General features: G+C 39.4%; 1 protein-coding gene across 1 annotated transcript in view; it reads right to left on the reverse strand.

Moving 5' to 3' along the window:
- Positions 1–16,831, reverse strand: part of CUNH10orf90 (chromosome unknown C10orf90 homolog) — a 323,122-nt gene that overhangs the window by 182,867 nt on the left and 123,424 nt on the right. The gene's annotated exons all lie outside the window — the stretch shown is intronic.

Consider the following 16,831-nt stretch of genomic DNA (forward strand, 5'->3'; position numbering starts at 1 on the left):
GGAATATAGTTTGATGAGGACGTGACTGATGTTGTTAAATCAGTCTGGGAACTACTGGCCCACAATGCCAAGTCACAGACCCAAAATGCCAAATCACAGAACAGCCTGCTGGGTAAACAGATAAAAGGACAGGCGTGGCCTGCTTTCGGTCTCTCCGGATGCCATTCAACAACCAGCAGGAAGGTCTATTTGTGTGTGACCAAAAGACTGCGGCCTCCACGGCGCAGAGCAGGATCACCAGCCTCTGAGGGATTTCAGAATACAGCCCGGCCAGCTTAGCAAGCTGATCGGAGTATAGTGCCAGGACACCTGTAAGTTTTCTGCATCCCAGCCATCCGGAGAAGCAGTATAGCATGGCGGTGCAATCTTCCATCAGACTGAGACATCAAGAGGGGAAACTGGACGGAGCTTCACAGCCTCTGGGTCTATTGTGGTGCATGGCACCTGCCCATGTCATTAAAGTGCACTAATTGCTGAGCGAGTTATTTACAGACTGCTGGTGAGACTTGTAATCCCACAGAAGTGATCCTACCTATTCACAGGCCGCATACAGCCCATTATACACCTGTCTACATATACTCCCTACTGTGATTATTGAACTCACCGTATATGCAGACAGGTGTATAATGGGACAGGCGTTCAATATGCTCCCATTTCTATATTAAACACCTTCCCACCGAAACCCCAATACACACACACCAAACTATATAAACTAATATAATGTTACTTACATCCAACAGTACAATGCAATATTTATTTTGCACTCAAGGGCTCCCCCTAGGTGTTAATTCAATGTTCAAACTATAAAGTAGAGCTGTGATGCTTTGCAGAAGATGATGAAAGTTCCTTTTCTCCAAGTATCCTCAGCTAGCCTGTAGTTTAAACTGCCGTATTTGTAATCCAACAGGCAAACAAAGAGAAAGAAAACTGTGGAATAAATGATGTGTTGATAAATGTTTGACTGAAGAAATAGGGTACTTGTAACACAAGGCCAGGAACTCGAGTTTGTGTGTGGAGTAGTTCTCAGCGGGTGCCAAACTCTGACTCACATAGGCAACAGGCCGTGCCCATCATGTTCTTGATGTTGAAATTTTGTTTGGGTACGGCGTTGCCTCCAAGTTGGATCCTCATGTTATTGATGTAATTTGGATCTTACATTCCAGGAAGATTACCCAGACTTTCCCTGAAGTTGCATTGAAGTCGCATTGCTAAAATCTTTTTATGTGGACTATAGACTGAAAGACTTATGAATAAATGGTTGTGGAAGGAATCATCTGAGTTTCCATTATTTCCTATGGGGAAATTCGCATTGATATACGAGTGCTTTGGATTACAAGCATGTTTCCGGAACGAATTATGGCCGCAATCCGTAAACTCAAAATTAAATGCAATATATCAATGTTTATGTGGGTGCATGAATGAATCTCCACTAGCAATAAGCCTCAGGAAATGAACTCCAATTGTTATCTGGAATCCTGTATTGGGACATCCACACATCACCAGCGTGACCCTTATGTCGCCTACACACAACTGGACTTTCCGTCAGAAAAGGTCCGGCGGTCTTCCCGACGGAGTTCTGACAGACTTTCGACTGAGTTATGACAGACTTCCAACAGACGGACTTGCTTACACATGAACGGACCAAAGTCCATTCATTTTGAATGTGATGACGTATGGCGGGACTAGAAAATGAATTTCAATAGCCAGTAGCCAATAGCTGCCCTAGTGTTGTATTTGGTCTGTCAAACCAGCATAAAGACAAACGGTTTTCCTGATAGAAATTGATTCCGTCAGACAGATTTGAAACATGTTCTATTTCTATGTCCGTCTGAATTTTTGAAGAAAAAAGGCTGATGAAGCCAACATACGATCGTAATATCCGACGTAATGATTTCGTCTGATCTTTTCTGCCGGAAAGTTTGGTCGTGTGTACGCGGCATTAGGGCTGAACTCCAGGAATTCAACCATTTTGTAAAATGTGCTGGCACACTAAGGAGTTGATTTACTAAGGGCAAATAGACTTTGCACTTTGCAAAGAGCAGTTGCTCCAAATGAGCAGAAGCTCTGCTGACTTCCATCATCCAATCGTGTACAAGCAAAAATGCTTTATTTTTTTTTATTTTTATATTTTTCTTCCGTGTGATTGGATATTCTTTGCAAAGTGAAGCTTTATGTCTAGAGCAACTGCACTTTTGCGCACAGACTATTTGCCTTTAATAAACTGACCCCTATAAGTTAAAGTAGAGCTCTGCCCATAAGGGGAAGCTCCATTTGTCTGCCTCCTCCCCCCTTCCGGTGCCACATTTGGCACCTTTTGGGGGGGAGGGGGGATAGGTTTTGACAGGTACCCGCTCCCACTTCCGGCTCAGTTCCCTGCAGCGAAGTGAACTGGAAGTTCGTCCCCTCCCTTCTTCCCCCCACCGCAGACCCATTCACAGAGCGCAGCGAGATTCGCACATGCAGTAGGAAACTGGCTGTAAAGCTGCAAGGCTTCACTGCCTGTTTCCCTTAGCTGAGATGGCGGTGCCAGCACCTGAGAGCTGATTCAAGAATCAGCTCGAGTGTGGATGCCTCTACAGGTAAGTGCCCTAATTGCCAGGAGCTACAGTATTTGTAGCTGCTGACTTTTAATATTTGGAGCGTGTGGGGGGGGGGGGGGGTGGAACTCCTCTTTAAGTTCAGCAAGGTTCCTGCAACCTTGTGAACATATCTCTTTGATTTACATCTGACAGTTTTACATTTTCAGTAAAATTCTTGTCTCAATTAAGTTTTTTTTTTTTTTTAATCCCCAAAACCAAAATGTACTTTTTGCATCTATGTATACGTGTTTACTTATGTACGTGATGATGGATCTGATTGCAGTGCATATTTACGCACCTATGTGCAATTCTCCATTGAAATCAATACACCTGCATTCAGGACCGTAAATAAAAAAATGCTTTTTTAACTTCTGTATGCATGAGGAAATACTCCTCGAACTCTGAAACATCCCATATGAAAAATCTAGACAATGAGATACTGTAAAAAGTTACAATAATGACAGGTCACCACAGCAGCCAAACAAACAATAGCTAAAGCCTGGAAAACTCCCACCCTGCGCTTGGCTGAAACTAAGAACAGGGTTACGCAGGCAATGATACATAGCAAAATTGAAGCAACTGTTCAAGACACTGTCCCCAGACACTCTTAAATCTGGCACCCATGAACGCTACCTACCCCTGCACTTCGATCACCATTTATTAGACCCATAGTAACATTTTTTCCCTGGTTAGCGATTGACAGTTGGCTTATAACTGTTTAGTGGGAGCCGGCCGACCGTAAACCTTGCCTTTCTTCTTTTCTCCTCCCCTATCCCCCCTCTATTCTCTTTCCTTTTTTTCCCTCTCCTTCTCACCACCCCTTCTCTAGTCTTTCCATCTTTTCCTCCTTTTCTCCTTCTATCCTTTTTTTTTGACTTGTACTTTACTGTCCACCCTCTGAATGTACTCAATTGTAATATTCGTTCACCCTGGAGGTGATTTTGAGTAACGCTAGTTAAGATGAGAATGTTCTGTAGCTTTTTGTATGCGCTGAGCTAGTTCTCCCGCTCCTCTCTTCATGATAATGTCCTAGCCTCCATGTATGTTGCATATGTATGTTTATATGCCCTGGTGCCTAGGTTTGCGTAATTAGGTTTTCGACAGTTGTAAAACACATTGTTAACCTGTCAACTTTATTGTAACCTGACATGGTTTAGAGTACATATTATTACTATTTTTCATTATTGTGTACAAGACAAAAAACTGCTTCCTATGTACTCTATGTCTTCTATGTTAATAAAAACTTTTTGAACAAGAAAAGTTACAATAATGGCTCACAACGAGTACTTTCTGAAAATGCAGTATGCTGAAGTTAGCTGGTAATCAGTAGGCCAGAGGGTGCACTATGATAGAGGCTTTGCTTGCTGTAAGCACTGGAAATGTATTGCATACAATCAGTCAGTCATGCTGTATAAAATTGGTTCAGATTATTTAAAGAGTATTAAAAAATATATATTTATCCATGCTAAAATGCATATGAATGGAATGCACCTGTTCTCTTTATGAATGTTCAATTACTCATGCAGGACTACAGAGATAACATTCATTGGCACATTTTTCTACAAATGTTCCAGAACATAAAAATGACCATTATTACTGGATTAGAAATCTGCACGTAATGAGCCTTATCTCATATGTGCTATTGATGCGAAATATCTGTATACTACTAGGAAAAGGGAGAAAAGCTAATGATAAAAATGTATGGCCCATCGTAACCAACCCAACCATCCATTTCATGTTTTTAAATGTAAGGTTACCCATCTAGGCCATAGTATTAACATTCCCCATATATGAAAGGGAATCTCCTAGCTGTATAAAAAGTAACCCATAATAAATCTACTATAAATACTGCAGAAATGTTGTCAAATATTTACGCTCTTTTTCTAAACTGGTTTTTAACCACTTCAATACTGGGCACTTTTACCCCCATCCTGCCAAGGCAAATTTTCAGCGCTGTCACACTTTGAATGGCAATTGCGTGGTCATGCAACACTGTACCCATATGACATTTTTATAATATTGTTCACATAAATAGAGCTTTCTTTTGGTGGTATTTAATCACCACTGGGTTTTTTTATATTTTGCTACACAAATGAAAAACAACAGAAAATTTGAAAAAATAAACCACGTTTTTCTTTGTTTCTGTTATAACATTTTGCAAATAAATAATCTTTCTTCATAAATTTAGGTCAAAATGTATTTATTTTACCACATTTCTTTCTTGAAAATAAGCCAAATCAGTATATATTATTTAATCTGTAGGAAAGTTATAGAGTCCACAAACTATTGTATATATATATATATATGAAAATTGATTAATGCTGGTGGCCTATTTTCACAATTTTATTTTTACATACTGTCACCAGTGCAGTCCAGCATTGTCATATTACTGGTGTGGCAGTGATCAGGGACATTGACTGGTCACGGCATGTAAAAAAAAAATGTACTGCTTTTTTCATTTTTTTTTTATTACATTTTCTTTTGCAATCTTTTTCTAATGCACTGTGACCAGAGCAATACATTGTTACCATAGTAACACTGTACTACTTTGGAGGAAGTGATCAAGATTGTCTTTTCTTTACACATTACAATTGCCTATACCAATGAATGTGATAGGTCTGTCTGTACCATGTGTTTACTGTGACCAATCACAGCAAGCAGAACAATTGAATACAATGGCATGAAAGGAAGCCATTCATTGTTTACAACTGTCATGTGATCTGCTGTGATTTCTCATAGTGATCACATGACACTGGCAACGGGCCGATGCAGTGATCAGCCACCGGCTGTATCTGGTGGACACGGCTGGTGACAGATCGCGCTGCTGTGTGGCCCCGCTTTTTGTCATATGACATCTAGCCAGAACGGGAGAACAAGAAAAAACAAATGCAGGTGCCTCTGAGTTAGACTGTAAAGTGTGTATTATTAAAAGCACATAGTAACTAATATCTAGGTAAACAAGGAAGGGTACATCTGTGAGTAAATGCTCTGTGGGGCATCCATCACAATGGTCAGTTCTTGCCGGCCGGGAGAGCCCACAGAGCGGCTGAGACAGCTGAGACAGCATACCTTCTTCTGACCAGTGTGATGCATGCCCCACAGAGCGGTTACAAACAGATGTTCCCTTCCTTGTTTACCTAGATGTAAGTAACTATGTGTTTTTATTAATACACACTTTACAATCTAACTCAGAGGCGCCTACATTTGTTTTTTCTTGCATATTTTGAAGACTGCTTCTGCTTCCCTGCTAAGACTGGCCCTGAATCAATAGACTATTTTTAGGTTGCATAGCAGCCCACTGGCCACTTGGAATTCAGTACTATAGGATCTGTTTCAGTCCAAATGTATATTTTTCAGAACAGGAGAGATCTGAGGGTAGAAGGTGTTAACAGTATAGTTTTATTTCACACTAGTGCGTTGATCTGCGTTTTAGCGCACTTGTAAAATGCAGATCAACGCATTGACACAAACAATTGTTTTCTATGTGCCCTATTTACACTACAATGCTGTGTTGACCATGCAACGTGTGTAAAACACATGTCAACAAATCGCAAAGCAAGTAAAAGAAAAAAACTTTGCTTTTTCATTAATTGTGTCCCTGACCCACAAACAGGAACAGGATGTGATGTCACAGGAAACATAAAATGCATACCATTTTATTGTGCACTAAAATACACATCAACGCACATCAAAATGTGCATCAATACAGGTCAATATACATCCCTTTTCCCTACATTTTACTACAAGTCAATTAGCCCTAGAGGTCAGTGCAGAGCTTGTCAGTCTAGATAGCCAGCCACATGTGTTTCCCAAAATAATGACTCTTCTGCCTAACAGGAAAGTGGGAGTGATAGAAGTGTGATGGAAGTTCATAATGATCAGATTCCAGTGTAAGGTTAGGTTCACACTATTGTGTGTGCTGAAGCTTGTGTTTGCCCGGGCAGGGAAAAGGATCCTGACCCTTTCGTTTTTTTAGTTGTGTTGCACTTACATATGTTCATGTGTGTTGCAGTAAAATGCAGACAGGTTGCATTTTAACTCAATGCACATGTACACAATATCTTGGTGTAAATGAGGCACATAGAAAACCACTATTTTGTGTGTGTCTTTGCAGCGACCTTTGTTGATTTGTTGCAGAAAACCGCTGGTCGCTGCACATGATGGGAATGAGCCCTAATAGTGCAGTGTGGCTGACCATTCTTAGGCGGCATATGCCTGCTTTGCTATTGTGATGGTTTCTCAACACCCAGGATGTAAACATTGCATAAAGTTGCCACAAAAGCACCAGGATGGGATTTTAGATGTGAATAACTTGCAGGGCCCAAATTTTTGTTACAAAACTGTATTTTTACTTTAAGGCTCATCTCCAGCTTTAAAAAATAAACAAAGTTTAATATGATTTACCCATGAAAAATAAAAAAAATGCAATTTGCACTGCAATTCTCACCTTCCACCAACTATCTCTCCTGCAGACACCTCACTTCTTGCTGCTGTTGCTCCTCTGGGTTGAATTATTTCCCGTTTCTATCAACTCACTTTCTGTAAGGCCAAGTTGTCCCTGGGGGTGCATCAACACATTTCCTGGGCTCATAAGGAATATTGTATAGAACAGCACTTACACATCATAATGTGAAGGGGGGGTTGGGCTTTAAGATGGAGTATGGAACACACTACCCAAAAAATAGTCATGGTAAAATCAATAACAGGGTTAAAAATGAAACAAATAGTATGGGATTGTTTTGACCCAGGAAAAGCAATCCATCCCCCATTTATGGGGTCAGGAAGGATGGTTCCACTTGTGAGGAAAGATTGACAACATCTGTCAGGCGTTTTCCTTTTGTGTTCTTCTGAAGCAAAACTGCTGGATGTAATTGATGATCATCTGTCTATTTTCAGTCTAGCTGATATGTCAGGGAAATGGCCATAGGACTGGCAATCCTGGCAGTACCTGTCATGGTTACGCTGGGCGAATCCCCATGCGCATGCACGCACACAGGTGCGTGACGATGGGCGCATGCAGGTGCGCTATGGCGGGTGCGCACAGGCACACGCACACAGTGACAGTTGTTGGCACGCACACAGTGAGTTGTCTCTGGCCTATTTAAGCTGGTTGCAGATGCATGCAGGTTGCTGGATTATAGTTAGCTTCATGTGTCCCATGTACTTGCTGCCTGTATCTGATTCCTGTTGACTACTCGGCTTGCCTGACTTTACCTGCTCTCCGCCTGCACCGACCCCCGGCTTGGACCTGACTATTCTCCAGTCTCCGCACCTGTACCTTTGCTTGTCCGCATGGTGTTGACCCCTGGCCTGGCTACGGACTCTGTTCCTGGTTAATCCTGTGGTACCTCTTCTCAGACTGATCCTGTTGTGCATGACCCCCTAGCCTGGCTTTGACCTTATTCCTGGTAGCTCCACTGGGATCCTTCCTGGTGCGGCTGCCAATCAGCTTTACCAGCGCACCCCAGCTGCCCGCAGCAACCCAGCTACCCAGCAACAGCAATTGGAAATCCATGCACCTTTGGGTACCGTACTCCCTGTCTCACTCCCAGGGGTAGGCTGCACTTAGCCACAAGGGGCACCCTCTCAGCAATTCGGCCTCGCAGCAAGGACTTGACATGATATAACTATGTACATTACACTGACTAAAAAAGGCAGCAAGAAGTTGACAGACTTCAATGAGCGGTAGACATGTGCACACAAATATTTTTTTCCGGAATTTCGTTTTCGGCCGAAAAATACATTTATTTAGTTACTCCCAAAATTTGTTTTCATTTATTTATTTTTTCCTTAAAAATTGCATTAGTCTGAAAATTCTAATTAATTAAGGTCGAATCTGTCATTGAAGGCTTATGGTGTCTGTCGAATGTTCAAAGAAGATTCGACAGAGCAGCTAAACTGTATGACTCCGTATAGTTTAGCTGCTCCGTCGAATCTTCTTAGAACTTTCGGCAGACACCATAAGCCAAAGATTCAACGTTTGTATGTTTTTCGCTGCTTTGTCGAATCTTTGTCGTTCATGTTGAATGTATATAGTTCAAACAGAAAATGGACTGGTGATAGTGATCACTGGTCAGACAGGTAACAAGATAGGATATAATAAAATCTATATAGAATCTCAATCACAACACTAGCAACACTAGTATCACTATCAAGTTCACAACATAAAACAATAGCAGCAGATTATTATGAAAAAGTTAAGTTGAAATGGTTTCGAAAACCATCAGCGGCAAATACCGTATTGCATGCCACCAGCTCCCACCCTTTACCTTTAATTTCTAGCGTGCCCTAGAGCAAACATTATTTAATCTATATACTATGTTTGTTACCCAATTCAGACTGAAATCCAGGAAGGTCTCTCTGCAAGCTTGAATGATCCAGACATTCCCATTCATCCATTTTGAGGGTCCTCTGGGTTTTTTTTACTTATTGTTTATCGGCGATTTGTTGGTTTTCTTGAACCTATTGCAGGTGAGAGCAATATTTCCCAGGTTCTTTGATCCTCTGCTATCGATGTCCTTATTTGTATATGATGTGATTATATTTTTTGTCTGAGGCCGCGTACACACGCGGGGACTGTTCGCCCAACTTTGTCCGTCAAACAGTTTCAGCGGACAGTCCGCTCAAAATTAGCATGGACGGACTTGCCCACACACGACGAACGAACAGTCCGCTGAAACCGTGCGCGATGACGTGAACGGCACGTACGACGGGACTAGAAAACGACGTCCTATACACTGCAATGCAAACTTCGGCGTGTAAATCCTTTCTGAGCATGCGCAGAACTTAGTTTGACGAACAAGCCTACACACGAGGGGACTGTTCGCTGAAACAAAGTTTCAGCGGACAGTTTTTCGGAATTTCCGAAAAACTTTGTTCAGCAGACTGTCCGCTGAAACTGTCCGCTGAAAGCCCACACACGAGCGGACTGTCCGCCGAAACACTGTTCAGCGGACAAAGTTGAGCGAACAGTCCCCGCGTGTGTACGCGGCCTGATGCTTAATATCTATTTATATATGTTTGTCTGTGGAACATTTTTTGTAATGTTTCATTTATGCTTTTGTATCTAACCAATTGTGTATTTATTATACAGCATTTCAACGCTACATTTATCATACAAAGCTCCTGATGAAACTCGATTTGAGTGAAACATGTCGAGTGTGGTATAAATCATGTTGATTGAGTTCAAGAAATTGTTGAAAATCATTGTTCATTGGATGTATCTTCACGTATTGTGTTTTTAGCATAAATTGTTTTCTTTTTGGTTAATAAACTTAGCGCTTTTTTATCTTTGGTCTATTTTTTTGATCCTAAGTAGTTCCCCACAAATATTATGTATAATTGATACCCTTAAAAGTCCCTAGAGGTTGGTTACCCCCCCCCCCTGTTTTGTATTTTCATTATTTTTATTTTACTTCCCCCACCCAATTCCAGTAACGATCTTTTCGAATCTTTCTTCTCTATGTCGAATCTTTTCTCTCTATGTCGAATAATCCTGGACTAATAGAGTTAAGGTTAGGCACATTCGACCACAGGTCTGATAGACACAGATGGTTACTGTCACAACGAAAACAAAAATAAAGCTTTTTTTTATGTCGGATTTGTCGTTTTTTGGATTCTGCACTTTCGTTATCGTTTGTTAAAAAGATAACGAAAATACCTGAAATTCGGACGAAAATGTATTCGGACGAAAATGAATGCATATGTCTAATGAGCGCAGGTAGGTTTACATTTGCTGAGACACTATAAAATATATATTATTAAAGCTTTTGTGGCTCATATTGGATTTTCGTTTTAGGCTATCTTTTGTTTTGTAAGTATACCTTCTATGGCAAGATATAGGAAGACAGGGTCTAATGCTCATAGGTATCCAAAAACACTGCCTCCAATGTGAGTATTTATCTCATTTATTGTACAACCATTTTTTTTAGCTTTATTGAAAAATGGAACCTATAACTACAAACTATAGAACTGTTTTTCAAAGTTTTATATTTTTACTTGCTTGCTGTTCTGTGTCTTGATTACAGTTACACATACATGTTAAAAAATGCCATCATCTGTTTATCAGATTACAATAGTATCAAAGATGTGGCGCTTTCACATTTAGTTCCCAATAAGAGTCATTTTCAATATGTGTTAAAATTCCAAAGTATGGGATCCAACCCGTGCAATTTTCACACACAAGAGGTCAATAGAGGTCCTCCACCAAGAGCAAAGCACACACTGACCCTTACCCTCAGTAGTGACCCACCTAATATAATGGTCAAATACGTTCAATTAAGCCAGCTCCAAGCCACAAGATCCACAGGATCGACAAATGTCCTTAACCTCACTGACAGGAGAGCTTTCAACCGAAAAAGGACCTCAATTCATGCGGGGTATGGAGATAAAGAACAAAACATAGGTATAAATTTGCATATCAATCCATAAGAGCAGCAAGAAAGTTTCCAACCATAAAGATGGATGACTTCTATGGAGCGGTGACATCATGTGACTAAGCTCAAACCAACGCGTTTCATCATACAGACGTCATCTGGGCGTGACGCCCCTGTGCTGGGTGGAGCTTGGTTACATGACATCGCCACGCCACGGAAGTCGTCCAACTTTATGGTTGGAAACTTTCTTGCTGCTCTTATGGAGTGATATGCAAGTTTTATACCTATGTTTTGTTCTTTATCTATCTCCCTACCTCGCATGACTTGAGGTTCTTTTTTCGTTGGAAGCCCTCCTGTCGGTGAGATTAAGGACATCCAGTGATCCTGTGAATCTTGTGGCTTGGAGCTTGGTTAATTGAACGTATTTGACCATTATATTAGGTGGTCCACTACTGAGGGTAAGGGTCAGTGTGTGCTTTGCTCTTGGTGGAGGGCCTCTATAGCACCTCTTGTGTGTAAAAATTGCACGGTTTGGATCCCAAATTTTGGAATTTTAACACATATTGAAAATGACTCTCATTGGGAAGTATAAAAAGTGTTGCACCTATGACACTATTGTTTTAATGTTTAATTTCCAGCGAACTGTGCTAGCTGCTTTCTTTATTGAGTTAACCGGTCATATACCTTTATATCCTCATAATATTGTAAGCGCGGCGTATTGTGATTATTTAATATCAGATTACAGTCAAAATCCAGGCGGATGTTAAAAACACTTATTCATGCATAATGTATTCATTTAAAAAATATATATATTTTTTAATGCAGACTATATAAATCCCTTCACCTGTCCTTATATCAGCCTCCTATAATCCAATATAAAGGAGCATGCAAACTAGAAGAGGGAAGGCCAACCCTAGAAGTTAAGCAGACTTCTCTGCACTGCACATATGCTGACAGGAGGAGAGATCAGGCTGAACGAGTTGTCCTGTCATAGTGCAGTGCAGGTGAAGGTTTTGATTGTGTTTTCTGACAGGAGTGCCAAGATCAGAGAGATGCAAGTCTATCGGCCAGTGAAACAGTTCCTATATATGTTTTTCCACTTTTTGCTTATCTGTATGCCTGAAGTTTATCTATGAGGGTGAAATTCAGTTTATCCTAAAAGTGTATTGCTTTCAATCATCAGGATCTGGAAGGACATCCTGCACAAATAATACACAATTTTGGCTGCTCCTAAAAGGTTTTTAAACATGAACACCCTTTTTGGTAATATTTATATACATTGCATGATTTAAATTAAGCACATTACATTACATTAAGCACCTATTTAGGCTAGGTTCACATATAAGCGGGTTGGAGAATGAGCGCTGACTGAATGCACTCCCTGACCCGCAGGCAATACATGCTTCTCTTTGGCAGATAAGCTGGGATGAACATTAAAGTGGTTCTAAAGGCAGAATTTTTTTTTTTATCCTAATGCATTTTATGCATTAACCACTTGACCACTGAGCACGTAAACCCCCTTCCTAACCAGACCAATTTTCAGCTTTCGGTGCTCTCACACTTTGAATGAAAATTACTCAGTTAGGCAACACTGTACCCATATGAATTTTTTGTCCTTTTTTTCACACAAATAGAGCTTTCCTTTGCTGGTATTTAATCACCGCTGGGTTTTTTATTTTTTTGCGCTATTAATCAAAAAAGACTTAAAATTCGGTAAAAAAATAAGAAATTCTTTGTTTCTGTTAAAATTTATTGCAGAGTATTGGCGAGTATTGGCGAGTATTGGCAGAGTATTGGCGAGTATTGGCAGAGTATGGGCAGAGTATGGGCAGGGTACTGTAGAGTATGGGCACTGAGCAGCGCTGTGGGCACTACAGATCCAGCCCACAGCACTGCTTCAAACAATCTCTCCCACTCTCCCCTTGCACTGTACAGATCGGTACAGAGAGGGGAGGGAGAAACCAGCATCATTACATGATGCCGGTTTGTTTACAAGCGATTGCTCTGTCATTTGACAGAGTGATCACATGGTAAACGGCCGCTACCAGATCCATTTACCATAATCTGTGATGTGCCGGATCTTCTGGACCTGGCAGTAATGGATATTTCCGGGAGCGCACCCCAGGGGGAGCGCAAGAGTAACATTCTGGGAGGACATCCATGGAAGTGGTTAAGATAAAAAAAAACCTTCTGTGTGCAGTAGCCCCCCTTAACCCCCCCATTACTTACCTGAGCCCCATCTAGATCCAGCAATGTTGCATGAGATTACAGTAAAAAGGATAACTGCGCTGACCCTAAATGGTATATATATCTTACCACATAACTAAAACAGTGAACAATATTCATCAATAATACATCAATAATTAATCAGAAAATCAATCAAGTGCCTATTTAGTGACATACAATAATATAGGGGAAATATGTTTTTCTTTAATATAAAATATTGGTGAATAAATGAAAATCATGTGTTTAACAAAAGGACAGTCCCAGTATTCCTCTTCAAGGACTGGTTACCTGAATCCCACGTTCACAAATCCACATCCGTGATTGGAAAACTTCCACCAATTGGTGAGACACCACCACCCTGTAAAATTAACACTCACCAGAAACAAAATAAAAAAATGCCTTTGGTTTATGCTGGGTTAACCACTCCACTCATATAAATATATCTGAAGATTTCCAAACGGTGTGCCAGTAATCACTCCATGCATCTCCACATTGGTTGATCTCAGGATCTCATAAAAAGCAAACAGCCATCACTGTGCAACATATTATGCTTTATTCCTTCAATAAAATAGATGTAAAAGATTTTCACTCACAAATATAGTGCCTATAGACCGGCACTTAGTCTTTTTCAGCGATACTTTTGGGGCTAACATGCGCCATTCCGTCTCCCGTGGTTGGCGTGTGATCCAACCCTTTGATATGGTGCAGGTTGGGGCAGGAAGTGACGTTGGCGTTACCCAGAAACCTCTACGTGTTTCGCCTTCCAATCATGCATCTTCAGGAAGCCAGAGCCACCATCTTGGTTTAGGTATGCATGCCCTTACTGCCGATTAATTGGCTAATCAATTGCCGCAAAACCGGAAGTACGTTTACCACCATCTTAATTACTGGTGTTCTATGACCTTTCTTAGATCTAATAGTTTCCTCATTTTCCCATATCTCCTTTTCTTATAAAACCGAAACTTAATGTCCCAGTTAGTGCTCATCTGTTCCTTATCTGTATTGTTGTGCATTAAATGTATACTCGCCCCAAAGGGATGGCTGGAAGCACCTAACAATCTTAGCATATATATCATACTTTACAAATTATTAAAACTGTGATACAAATTTAATAAAACTTTCAAAACCCCCCGTTTTTATAATTCATTGATTTCCTTGCGTATGCTACCATTATTAGAAATATATCTGTTTAAATTAAGCTGAAGAGCCAATAATGCTCTATAGGTGACCATTAAAATAGAATAAATTAAAATTAAAATGAAATTAAATTAAATCCAACTAAATTGAATTAGAACAAATTGGATTAGGCATTAAGTAAAATAAAAATAAAAATAATAAAAATAAAGTAAAATAAAAATAAATACAATTAAATAAAAAAAATATATATAAAAAATAATAATTAAAAAAAAAAAAAATGGAATAGACATTTCACTTAAAACTAAATGAAATGAAAAATGGGTTATTAGTCTAATAATTTTCTATAACTGTGTTCAATTAAAAAATCCAATAAGTTTTGTTATGCGATATCTTCCTGCATAAATTTGAATTTCTCCAGTTTGGTCTACTTTGTCTATAGCATAAAATTTCAGGTGTTGTGGGTCTCTATTATCTGTGTTCCTAAAATGCTTTGAGACACTATGGTGCCTGAACCCCTCCTTATGTTTTTAATATGTTCCCCTATCCTAATGGAGAGTTGTCTCGTTGTTCTCCCCACATACTCCTTAATATTATTGATGTTGCTCTCTATTTTGGTTAATTTTAACCTTCTTCTTTCGATGATGATGTCCAATAGTCTGTTCTCACATCCATTGAAAAAACCATACCATGTTTTGGCAAGTTCCTCATCTACTAAGCCATCATTGGGTCCCATATCCCATCTTAATCTCCTTGGTGTGATGTTGGCATCTCTATATCTCTCCAGTTTGGTAATGTCCCACCAAATCCTAACTTGTTTGTCCATTTCATTTTTTTAAAACCCTGTTCTAAATTCACCGCTGTGGTATTGTCAACATTTTCAAACAATTCACCCAAATCTTGCTTTCTATTAGCTATAAATGAAAATACTTTCATTAATGCTGCCTGTGACGTGTTTACTAATAGTAAAGAGCTGGCTTTGCAAGGGAATCAACAGTTTTATCAAATTTGTATTAAAGTTTTAATCATTTGTAAAGTATGATATATATGCTAAAGTATGATATATATGCTTTGAGACACTATGGTGCCTGAATCCCTTCTTTATGTTTTTAATATGTTCGTTCGCCTATCCTAATAGAGAGTTGTCTCATTGTTCTCCCCACATACTGTAGTCCACAGCTGCATTCCAATATGTAGGTTACGCGAGTACTACAGCACGTGATGAGTTTTTCAATGCATTATTTTAACATGGTTCTGTTTGATTGGACTTCCATTGTTTTTTTACTTAACTTAAATTAATTTAACCTAATCCAATTTGTTCTAATTTAATTCAGTTGGATTTTATTTCATTTAATTTAATTTTAATTTAAATTTATTCTATTTTAATGGTCACCTATAGAGTATTGTTGGCGCATCAGCTTAGTTAAAAAAGATATATTTCTAATAATGGTAGCATACGCAAGGAAATCAATAAATTATAAAAAAAGGAGTTTTGACAGTTTTATTAAATCTCTATTACAGTTTTAATGATTTGTAAAGTATGATATATATGTAAGGTCCTTCCAGCCATCCCTTTGGGGCAAGTATACATTTAATTCACAACAATATAGAAAAGTAACAGATGAGCACTAACTGAGGCATTAAGTTCCGGTTTTATATTAAAAGGAGATAGGGGGTAAGGAGGAAACTATTCGATCTAAGAAAGGGCATAGAACACCAGTAAACGTACTTCTGGTTTTGCGGGAAATTGATTGGCCAATTAATCAGCAGTAAGGGCATAAATACCTAAACTAAGATGGCAGATCTAGCTTCCTGAAGACGCATTATTGGATGTGAAATGCGTAGATGCTTCATCGACCCCGGGAGACGGAACGACACACGTTAGCCCGAAAAATATAGCTGGAAAGACTCAGTGCCGGTCTATAGGCACTATATGTGCGAGTGAAAATCTTTTACATCAATTTTATTGATGGAATAAAGCATAATATGTTGCACAATGATGGCTGTTTGCTTTCTATGTGATCCTGAGATCAACCAATTTATGGAGTGATGGAGTGATTACTAGCATACCATTTGGAAATCTTCAGATATATTTATATGAGTGGAGTGGTTAACCCAGCATAAACCAAAGGCGTCTTTTCATTTTGTTTCTGGTGAGTGTTAATTTGAGAAGGTGGTGGTGTCTCACGAATTGGTGGAAGTTTTCCAAACACAGATGTGGATTTGTGCACGTGGGATTGAGATAACCAGTTCTTGAAGAGGAATACTGGGACTGTCCTTTTGTTAAACACATGATTTTCATTTATTCACCAATATTTTATATTCAGGAAAAATGTTTCCCTATATTTTTGTAGTTCACTAAATATGCACTTGATTGATTTTATGATTATTATTGATGGATTATTGATGAATATTATTCACTGTTTTAGATATGTGGTAAGATATATATACCATTTAGAATCAACACAGTTATCCTTTTTACTGTAATATTGTTCACCTCACATTATTGGTGGGGAA

The sequence above is a fragment of the Lithobates pipiens genome, unplaced genomic scaffold (genome assembly GCF_037356315.1).
Source record: "Lithobates pipiens isolate NorthernLeopardFrog02 unplaced genomic scaffold, aLitPip1_a1.2 Scaffold_25, whole genome shotgun sequence".
Lineage (NCBI taxonomy): Eukaryota > Metazoa > Chordata > Amphibia > Anura > Ranidae > Lithobates > Lithobates pipiens.